The sequence below is a fragment of the Pan troglodytes genome, chromosome 12 (assembly GCF_028858775.2).
Source record: "Pan troglodytes isolate AG18354 chromosome 12, NHGRI_mPanTro3-v2.0_pri, whole genome shotgun sequence".
NCBI classification, from domain to species: Eukaryota; Metazoa; Chordata; class Mammalia; order Primates; family Hominidae; genus Pan; species Pan troglodytes.
The window spans coordinates 49151910-49164160 of NC_072410.2; the positions used below are offsets into that span (position 1 = coordinate 49151910).

Genomic DNA, 12251 nt, shown 5'->3' on the forward strand with positions numbered 1-12251 from the left:
AGCCACATATAGGAGAATGAAACTGGATCCTCATCTCTCACCCTTACAAAAAAATTAACTCAAGATGGATTAAAGACTTAAATCTAAGACCTGAAACCATAACAATTCTGTAAGATAACACTGGAAAAACTCTTGTAGACATTGACTTAGGCAAAGAGTTCATGACCAAGAACCCAAAAGTAAATGCAACAAAAAACAAAAATAAATAGATGGGACCTGCACATCAAAAGAAATAATCAGCAAACAACCCACAAAATGGGAGAAAATATTTGCGAACCATGCATCCGACAACGGACTAATATGCAGAATCTACAAGGAACTCAAACAAATCAAGAAAAGAACAAATAATCCCAACAAAAAGTGGGCAAAGGACAAGAATAGACAATTCTCAAAAGAAGATATACAAATGGGCTAGGTGCGATGGTTCATGTCTGTAATCCCAGCACCTTGGGAGGCCGAGGCAGGTGGATCACTTGAGGTCAGGAGTTCAAGATCAGCCTGGCCAACATGCTGAAACCACTACTAAAATACAAAATGCAAATACAAAAAATTAAATACTAAAAATACAAAAAATTGGCCAGGCGTGGTGGTAGGCACCTGTAATCCCAGCTACTCCAGAGGCTGAGGCAGAAGAACTGCTTGAACCCGGGATGCAGTGGTTGCAGTGAGTGGAGATTGTGCCATTGTACTCCAGCCAGGGCAACAAGAGCGAGACTCCGTCTCGGGGCGGGGGGGGGGAAAAATGGCCAAGAAGTGTATGCAAAAATGATCATCATTGGCCAGGCGTGGTGGCTTATGCCTGTAATCCCAGCACTTTGGGAGGCTGAGGTAGGCAGATCACGAGGTCAGGAGATCAAGACCATCCTGGCTAAGACAGTGAAACCCCATCTCTACTAAAAATACAAAAAAATTAGCCAGACGTGGTGGCACCTGCCTGTAATCCCAGCTACTTGGGAGGCTGAGGCAGAAGAATCGCTTGAACCTGGGAAGCAGAGGTTGCAGTGAGCCAAGACCATGCCACTGCACTCTAGCCTGGGCAACAGAGTGAGACTCTGTCTCAAAAAAAAAAAAAAAAAAAAAGCAAGCTCATCATCATTAATTGTAAGGGAAATGCAAATTAAAACCACAATGAGATACCACATTACTCCTGCAAGAATGGCCATAATTAAAAAAATAAAAAATAAAAATAGATGTTGGTGTGGACATGGTGAAAAGGAAATATTTTTACACTGCTGGTGGGAATGTAAACTAGTATAACCATTATGCAAAACAGTATGGAGATCCCTTAAAGAACTAAAAGTAGAACTACCATTTGATCCAGCAGTCCCACTACTGGGTATCTTCCCAGAGGAAAATATGTCATTATATGAAAAAGATACTTGCACATGCATGTTTATAGCAGCATGATTCGCAATTGCAAAAACATGGAAGCAGCCTAAATGCCTATCAACCAATGTGTAGATAAAGAAAATGTGGTACATATACACCATGGAATACTACTCAGCCATAAAAAGGAATAAAATAATGGCATTTGCAGCAATGTGGAGTTGGAGACCATTCTTCTAAGTGAGGTAACTCAGGAATGGAAAATCAAATATTGTATGTTCTCATTTATAACGGGGAGCTAAGTTATGAGGATACAAAGGAATAAGGATGATATAATGGATTTGGGAACTTGGGGGGGAAGGGTGGGAGGGGGGTGAGGAATAAAGACTACACATTGGGTGCAGTGTATACTGCTCAGGTGATGGGTGCACCAAAATCTCAGAAATCACCAGTAAACAACTTATCCATGTAACCAAAAACCACCTGTTCCCTCCAAACTATGGAAATAATAAAGAAAGAAAGCAAGCAAGCAAGCATATGAAACATTAAATACTGGTATCCAGAAAAGAGGAGCAAAATTAACAGTTTTGAATTAAGAACTGTTAATCAAAACTTTTATATCCAACTCAGTTGTTGTTCTGGTACATAAAGGTAACAGTCTCAAATTTGCAAGAACATAAAAGATGATCACTCCTGAACATTTAACAGTCTAGTCAAACAACAGATTGAAATTAACAAACTCATAAATAGGTATGTGAAAAGACTCCTGGTAAATACTGACCCTATATTTAAATACAACTAATGTAAAATAACTCCTGATCTTATAAAATGTAAGTAAAATGTTCTAATTCTTGAAACAGAAGCTAGTCAATATAGTAATACTACTACTATAAATGAGCTGAGACAAAATTCACAAAATATAACCACTATTGGTTAGTTGGGGAAAATTATGTGGGGGATAGGTGGGAAGAAGTAAAATCAGTTTCTTAATTTTTCATATAATAGAGCCAATAGATAGTTTCATATCTGACAGTGACAGATTGAGAAAGTGGTTGAAGCATATTAGTTAATTAGATTACATAGTTGCTAAGTTATCAAAAAACCAACTCGAAGAAACATGTATTACATAGCAATCAACAAAAAAGATTGGAAATAGCAAGAAATCATTAAAAATGATAAGAAATCCTGAATAGCCAAAACAACTTTGAAAGACAAGAACAATGTTGGGGGATTCACACTTCCTGATTTGAAAACATATTACCAGAGGAACAGTAATCAAAATAGTGTGATATTAGCCTAAAGACAAACAAGCAGACCAATGAAATAAGAAAACATGCCCAGAAATAAACTCTCGCATATATGTTCAAATGATTTTTGACGACGGTGCCAAGACCACTCAGTGGGAAAAGGATAGCTTTTTCAACAAATGATGCTTGGATAACTGGATATCCACATGCAAAAGAATGAAATTGGACCCTTATCTTATACCATGTACAAAAATTAACTCAAAATGGGTTAAAGACCTAAATGTAAGACCTAAACCCATATAACTCTTACAGAAAAAGCTTCATGACATTCAATGTGGCAATAATTTTTTGAATATTACACCAAAATCACAGGCAACAAAAGCAAAAATAGACAAACAGGACCACACTAAACTTAAAAACTTGTACATCAGGGGACACAATCAACAGAGTGAAAGACAACCTATTGAATGGGAGAAAATATTTACAAATCATGTATCTGAGAAGGGGTTAACATACAGATAATATAAAGCAGTCGCAACAACAACAACAAAAATCAAATACCTAACTAAAAGATGGGCAGGCCAGGTATGGTGGCTCATGCCTACAATCCCAGCACTTTCGGAGGTCAATGGGGAAAGACTGCTTGAGCTCAGGAGTTCGAGACCAGGATGGACAAAACAGTGAGACCCCACCTCTTAAAAAAAAAAAAAAGTAAAAGTGGACTTGAATAGACATTTCTCTAAAGATGACATACAAATGGCCAAAAAGCATATAAAAAAATGCTCAGTATCACTAAGCATAAGAGCAATGCAAATCAAAACAGTATTACCTCACACCCATGAGGATGGCTACTATAAAAAAAAAAAAACAAAAAACAAGTGTTCGTAAGGATGTAAAGAAATTAGAACCCTTGTACATTGTTGGTGGCATTGCAAAATGGCACAACCACTAGGGAAAACAGTGTTGAGGCTCCTCAAAAAGTTAAAAATAGAACTACTATATATGATCTGGCAATCCTTCTTCTGGGTATGTATCCCAAAGAATTGAAAGCAAGGTCTCAAAAAGACATTTACATACCCATGTTCACAGCAGCACTATTTACCATAGCTAAAAGGTGGAAACAACCCAAATGTCCATCAAAGAAAAACAGAAAAACAAAATGTGGTATATGTAAACAGTAGAATATCATACAGAATTAAAAAGGGAGGAAATCCTATAACATGCTACATGGATTATATGGATGAATCTTTAAGATCTTATGCTAAGTGAAACAAGTCAGTCACAAAAAGACAAATATGCATGATTACACTCATATGAGGTATCTAAGGTAATCTATTCATCGACAGGAAACAGAATAGTGGTTACCAGGAGCTGGGGGAGGGGGACAAGGGCAGTTGTTGTTCAATGGGTATAGAGTTTCAGGTTTGCAATATGAAAAAGTTCTGGAGATTGGTTTCAACATAGTGTGAATACATTTAACATTATTGACTTGTACACTTAAGAACAGTTAAGAAGGGAATTTTTTGGTATGTGTTTTGTACCACCCAAGAAATTCACCCCTCTCCTTACTTTGAAATGAAATTTAGTTGAACACACCTTTATTTAATAAATACATCAGAATGAAAAAAAGCCAAAATAATAAAAGTTAAACCAAACATTTACAACAGTAAACTTAAATGGAATAAATCTGTTTCAAAAGAGAGACCTTCAGATTGGGTGGGAAAAAAGTTAAATTCAGATGTTACTAACACTTGAGTAAAGTGACTCAAAAGGCTAAAAGGATGGGCAAAGAGCAATAGTGCAAATGCAAATTAAAAAAAAACTGTACTGGATGAAGTAAAATCAAAGGCAAAGATATTAAAAATGTAACACAGGCTGGGCACAGTGGCTCACGCCTGTAATCCCAGCATTTTGGGAGGCCAAGGCGGACAGATCACGAGGTCAGGAGATCAAGACCATCCTGACCAACATGGTGAAACCCTGTCTCTACTAAAATACAAAAATTAGCCAAGCATGGTGGTGCACACCTGTAGTCCCAGCTACTCGGTAGGCTGAGGCAGAAGAATCGCTTGAACCCAGGAGGCAGAGGTTGCAGTGAGCTGAGATTGTGCCACTGCACTCCAGGCTGGGCAATAGAGACTATGTCTCAAAAAAAAAAAAAAAGAAAAAAGAAAAAATAATTGATGTCACTCTAGTTATTTTGATGGTCAGAGGGACACACAACTCCACCTGGGAACGACAAGCAAAAATGGTAGAGTAGAGACCTCCAAGGGAGACAGTGCCTTCTCTAGAAACACCAAAAAATACGGAAAACTGTCAAAGCCAACCTTATCTGAACTTTGGAAGACAGTCAAAGGTTTATAGTAACCAAGTGTTTGCTAAACCAGGAGAAAGGCCATCAGCACAAGGTAGAAGAACTTTGTAGCGTTTTAACTTAGCCTTCTGCTATCCCCTTACCCAGCATGGTGGTCTTAAAGATGGCAGCCCTTGGTCCTGATGTAGGTACCTGCTCCCAAAGACAGCACGGAGTAGTACCTTGTTCCCAAGGAATTGTGTTTGTTTTGACATGTCTGAGTATTAGCCGTGGACTGACACAAGGGACCTGCCTTAGTTTCACATAACTCTCTTAGAGTGAAAAAGTAGTTTTATAGGGAAGAATGTTCCTTGAAAATATTGAAAACCAAATGAACAAGGCACTACTGCCTGGAGCAAAAATTACCAGTTCAAGGGAAACAATAGACATACTAAAAGCAGGAAAGAAAAGCTGAGAATCTTTGGGGCATAAGGGCTTGGAAAATTTCCCATGTATACCAGGGAAACTAGAAAGTGCATGCACAGAGCAAGATGCATGTTCAGAAAAGACCTGAGAAGACCAGACACTTTCACCACTGGTTGACCTTTAGGCTCAGTACAAGTAGGAAGCAAGGCTAAGGCAGAGAGTTGTGAATGGCCTGGCTAAGCATTGAAGGAGTGTCCGAATGCAGAAAATCTGCAAAGACTTGGGGAATTTTCTTTTTTCTTTTGCTTTTTTCGGCCCCAGGCATTTAAGAAAATCTCTATCAAACAAGTAGCCAGCTACTAAGCTAAAGGAACAGAAATATCACACACCAACGAAGAGTACAGTCGTTACAAACATAATTTAGAAAAGTCACTAAATAAACCAACAACTTTAACTTACAACAAGCAGTAACTACAAACCCTAGAGAAGGGGAGGAAAATCTGATGTCCAGAGTTATCACATCATAATATTCAAAATGTCAAAATTTTAACATAACATTATGAGGCATGAAAAGAAACAAGAAAGTATGGCCCATTCATGGGTTAGAGGAGAGAAATAAATAGAAATTGTCCCTTAGGAAGAACACACAGTAGACTTACTAGGCAAAAGCTTTAAATCAACTGTTTTTAAATGTGCTCAAAGAGCTAAAGGAAACCATGGATAAAGAACTAAAGGAAATGAGGAGAACAATGTCTCAACAAAGAGAATATCAATGAAGACAAAGAGGAATCAAATAGAAAATATGAAGCTGAAAAGTACAAGAGCTAAAATGAAAAATTCGCTAGAGCAGTCCAATACCAGATTTGATCACACAGATGAAAGATCAGTGAACTTGAAGATAGGTGAAGATAGGTGAAATGAAATTACGTACTCTGAGGGACAGAAAGAAAACAGAATGAGATGAGTGTGGTGGTGCATGCCTTGTAGTCCCAGCTACTCGGGAAGCTGAGGCAGAAAGATTTCTTGAGCCCAGAGTTCGAGGCTGCAGTGAGCTATGATTACATCACTGTACTCCAGTCTGGGATAGTGTGAAACCCTACTCTAAAAAAATAGAAAATGAAAGAAAACAGAATGAAGAAAAATGAACAGAGCTTAAGAGACTTGTAGGATACCATCAAACTTACCAACAGATGTGTATTAGGAATCCCAAAAGAAGAGAGAAAGAAAGGGGCAGAAGGAATATGTGGAGAAATAATGGTTGGAAACTCCTCCAATTTGATAAGGGGAAAACATTAATCTGAACATCGAAGGAGCTCAATGAACTCTTAGTAGGATAAACTGAAAGAGAGCCACACTGAGACATGTTATAATGAAAATGTCAAAGCCAAAGACAGAGAATCTTGAAAGCAGTAAGAGTAAGGGCGAGCACAGAAGGGATTCTTGGTAAAATTAATTGCTAATTTCTCACCAGAAACCATGGAGGACAATAGGCAGTGAAATGACATATTTGAAATGATGAAAGATAAAAAGTGTAAGACAAGAAATCTACCTCCAGCAAAACTTTAAGAATAAAGGAGACTTTGGGAGGCCGAGGTGGGTGGCTCACCTGAGGTCAGGAGTTCAAGACCAGCCTGGCCAACACGGTGAAACCACGTCTCTACTAAAATACAAAAATTAGCTGGGTGTGGTGGTGTGCGCCTGTAATCCCAGCTCCTCAGGAGGCTGAGGCAGAAGAATCACTTGAACCCGGGAGGTGGAGGTTGCAGTGAGCCAAGATCACGCCACTGTACTCCAGCCTGGGCGACAGAGTGAGACTCCATCTTAAAAAGAAAAAAAAAAAGAAGGCCAGGTACAGTGGCTCATGCCTGTAATCCCAGCACTTTGGGAGGTCAAGGCAGGTGGATCACCTGAGGTCATGAGTTTAAGACCAGCCTGGCCAACATGGTGAAACCCCATCTCTACTAAAAATACAAAAATTACCCAGGCATGGTGGCAGGCACCTGTAATCTCAGCTACTTGGGAGGTCGAGGCAGGAGAACTGCTGGAACCCGGGAGGTGGAGGTTGCAGTGAGCTTAGATTGTGCCATTGCACTATACAGCCCAGGCCGATTCCGTCTCAAAAAAAAAAAAAAAAAAAAAAAAAAGAATAAAGGAGAAATTGAAGACATTCCCAGATAAACAAAAGTAAATTTGTTACAAGTAGACCTTCCCTATAAGGAATGATAAAGAGAGTACTCCAAGGTGAAATGAAAGGACATTTGACAATACCTTGAAGTTATACATAGAAATAAGGCTTAAGGCATATACATAGAAATAAGGCATAAGAAATAAGGGTAAGACAATTACATAGGTAAAAATAAAGTCCCTATTATACTTCTGGTTTGTAACTCTTCCCTTTTCCCTTATCTGATTTAAAAAACGAATGCATAAAATAATTATAAATCTATTTTAGTGGGGACAAAATGAAGATGTGATCTGTGACTATAACAATTAAAGAGGAAGGGATGGAGATGTCTACCCACAGTTTTTGTGTATTATTAAAGTTAAGGGGAAGAATAGAGATGTATTAACAACAGTGTTTGTATATTATTGAAGCTAAGTTGGTTTTATTTCATATCAGGTTGATATGATTTTAAGATATTAATTGTAATCCTCAATGTAACCTGTAAGAAAATAACTATGAAATGTTAAAAAAAAAATGAAAAGGGAATAAAACTGGTACACTACAAAAAATCAATTAGATACAAAGAAGGCAGTAGAAATGAAAAACAAAAAAGATATGACATAAAGAAAGCAAACAACACGAGGAAAGTAAGTCCTTTCTTATGAAATTAAATGTAAATGGATTATACTCGCCAATTGAAAGGCAGAGAGGGCAGAATAGATGATAAAAAATGACCATCTATGTTATGTCTAAAAGAGACTTGCTTTACATCCAAAGACACAAAGAGTTAGAAATTAAAAGGATAAAAAAGGTATTCCATGCAAATAGTTACCCAAAAGAGAGCTGGGGTAGTTACCCTAATATCAGACAAAACAGACTTTACATTAAAAATTGTTACAAGAGACAAAAAGGGGATTTTGTACTGATAAAAGGATCAATCCATGAAGAGGATATAACAATTATGAACATACACACAACTGACAACACAGCCCTAAAATATATGAAGCAAAAAACTGACAGATTTCAATGGGAGAAATAGATAGTTCCACAGTAATAGCTGGAGACTTCAATAATCCACTTCTGATAGCCATAGAAAAACTGGACAAAAGACTGATAAGGAAATAGAGGACTTGAACAACATTATAAACCAGCTAGACCTAACACAATAGAGAACACTCCAAACAGCAACAGAATACACATTCGTCTTAAATGCACGTAAAATTCTCAAGGACAGATCATATGCAAGGTCATAAACGAAGGATTGAAATAATACAAAATATATTCTCTGATCACAATGGAGTAAAACCAGAAATCAATAACAAAGAAAGGTGGGGAATTCACAAGTAGAAATTAAACAACACTGTCCTAAACAGTCAATGGTCAAAGAAGAAATCAGCAAACATTTTGAATGAAAAAGAAGACAAAACATACCAAAACTTATGGCAAGCAATGAAGGCAGAACTTATCTACAAAAGCAAGGCTTAAAGAGACATTTATAGCTACAAATGCCTACATTAAAGAATAATCCCAAATGAATAACCTAACTTTGAATCATAAGAAATGAGAAGAAAAAAAAAACACTAAATCCAAAGCAAGCAGAATAATGTAGATTCAATGGAGATAAATGAAACAGACTTTAAAAAAAAAGATAAACAAATTTCTAGAAACACAAACTACAGAAACTGACTCAAGAAGAAACAAAATCTAAATAGACTTAAAAGACATGGAATCAGTAATGAAAAAAAATTTCCCCAAAGAAAAACACAGGACCAGATGGCTTTACTGGTGAATTCTACCAACATTTAAAGAATTAACATCAATCATTAACATTAATCCTTCTCAAACTCATTATCAAAAACCAAGGGGTGGGAAAACTTTCTCATTCTATAAGGCCAGTAGTACCCTGATATAAAGGCAGTAAAGACATCACAAAAAAACTAATAGACAAATATTCCTTGTGAATATAGATGTAAAAAGTCCTCTTCAAATTCTAATAAACTGAATCCAGCAGCATATGAACAGAATTTTATGATCAAGTGGTATTTATCTCAGGAATGTAAAGTTGGTTCAAAATATGATTATCAATAAATATACACCATATTAACAGAATAAAAGAAAAAAACAGGCCAGGCACAATGGCTCATGCCTGTAATCCCAGCACTTTGGGAGACTGAGGGGGGTGGATCACTTGAGGTCAGGGGTTCAAGACCAGCCTGGCCAACATGGTGAAACCCTGTCTCTACTAAAAATCCAAAAAAATAGCTGGGCATGGTGTCAGGCACCTGTAATCCCAGCTACTCGGGAGGCTGAAGCAGGAGAACTGGTTGAACCCAGGAGGTAGAGGTTGCAGTGAGCTGAGATCACGTCATCGCACTCCAGCCTGGGCAACAAGAGTGAAACTCTGTCTCAAAAAAAAAAAAGAAAAAGAAAAAGAAAAAACTAGTAATCTCAATAGATGCTGAAGAATTTGGCAAACACCAAAATGCTTTGATGACAAAAACACTCATCAAAATAGAAAAAGAAGGGAATCTCCTCAACATGAAATCCTAGAGATCCTTAAAAATCCACATGAAAAAGAGTTAATAAATTCAGCAAAGCTGCAAGATACAAGATCAGTATGTAAAAATTATTTATGTACCTATACATTAGCAATGAATAATCCAAAAATGAAATTAAGAAAGAAATTGCACATATGATAGTATTAAAAACAATAAAATATTTACTAAAATTCATGAAATCTCAAGGGAACCCGAACAGCCAAAATAATTTTGAAAAAAGAACTAAGTTACAGGTTTCACACTACCTGCTTTCAAAACTCATTATAAGTATACAGTAAATCAAAACAGTGCAGTAGTGCCATAAAGAGAGATATATAGACTAACATAATAGAATAGAGAGCCCAGATAAAAACCCTCACATATATGGCTAAACGATTTTTGGCAAGAGTGCCAAGAACATTCAATGGGGAAAAAAAGTCTTTTCAACAAACGATGTTGAGAAAACGGGATATTCACATGCAGAAGAATGAAGGTGGACCCTTATCTTACACCATACACAAAAATTAACTCAAAATGGATCAAAGACCTAAAAGTAAAAGCTAAAATTATTAAACTCTTAAGAAGAAAACTTTCACGACACTGGATTTGGCAAATATTTCTAAGATATGACACCAAAAGCACAAAAAACAACAACAAAAAATAGCTAAATTGGACTACATCAAAATTTAAAACTTCTATATGTCAGAAGACACGGTCAGCAGAGTGATTGTGAAAGAGGCAACCTACAAAATGGGAGAAAATATTTGCAGATCATGTATCTAACAAGAGATCAATATCCAGAATATATAGAAAATCCCAACAACTCAAAAACCAAAAAATCAAACAGCCAGATTTAAAATGGCCAAATGACTTGAAAAGACATTTTTCAAAAGAAGATATACAAATGGTTAAATAAGCACATAAAAAGATGTGCAACATGAATAATCATTAGGGAAATGCAAATCAAAACCACAATGATACTAACTCACACCCAACAGGATGGCTAGTTTATATATTTAAAAATGGAAAATAAGTGTTGGCAAGGATGCAATAAAATTGAAACCCTTGTGAACTGCTGGTGCGAATATAAACTAAAGCAGTCGCTGTGGAAAAAAGGAGGAGGGTTGGAGGAACCCTTATACACTGCTGATGGGAATGCAAAATGGTGCAGGTACTATGGAATAGTCTGGCAGTTCCTCAATAAGCTAATCCACAGAATTACCATATGGCCCAGCATTTCCATTCCTAGATATATACCCAAAAGAATTGCAGACAGGTGTACACAAACGTTCTATATCAGTTCTATTCACAATAACCAAAAAGTGGAAACAACCCAAATCAATAAATGAATGGATAAACAAAATGTGGTATATACATGCAACGGAATAATACTCAGCTATAAAAAGCAACGAAGTATTGATACATGTTATGTCATGGATGAATATTCAAAACACTGTGTCTAAGAGAGAGAAGCCTGATACCAAGGTCATATATTAAATGATTCCATTTATATGAAACAACCAGAATAGGAAAATCCTCAGAGACAGAAAATAGATTACTGGTTGCCAGGGGCTGGTGACAAGAGGGAACAGAGAGTCACTGCTTAATGGGTACAGGGTTTCCACTGGGTTAATAAAAAATTTCTGGAAATAGATAGTGGTGATGGTTGTAAAACACTGTGAATATACTCAATGCCACAGAATTGTATACTTGAAAATGATCAAAACTGTAAACTTTATGTCATGTGTATTTTACTACACACACACAAACCCTCTCCTGGATCCATTTATCTATCTCCCCTATGGAACAAAATCCTTACTCTGTACCATTCCCAATTCTTCACTTACTTTAGAAAAAAGCATACTCTATTATTTATATATGTAAACACTGCCAAAAGCTCAATGAGGAGAAATAATATTTATAATAAATTGTCTGAACATCTCATGCCTCCCTTTCTCTGGACCAGTGGTCTCCAATTTCTTTTGATCATGTAATCTGACAAAAATTTTTTTAGCACGAGTTGTCAAAATAGATATTTATTTATATGTTATGTCACTACTGTACTCATAAAATATACACAAAAATATAAATTTTTAAAAGTTGGGGAAAATGAATATAAATTCAAATATTTTTTGTTCCATACTCCACTGAACCATTTTGCAAGCATCCTTCTTTGGAGAGCATGTCTAGTGATACTTGAAATTTTCCTCTTGGGTTAAAGCAATGGCCTACATTTATTGACCCCTTGAGATCTCCCT

The 12251-nt window shown here is 36.6% G+C and overlaps 1 protein-coding gene across 10 annotated transcripts in view; it reads right to left on the reverse strand.

Annotated features, from left to right (window-relative positions):
• ALMS1 (ALMS1 centrosome and basal body associated protein) overlaps positions 1–12251 on the reverse strand; it is a 259158-nt gene that overhangs the window by 48733 nt on the left and 198174 nt on the right. The window lies entirely within an intron of this gene.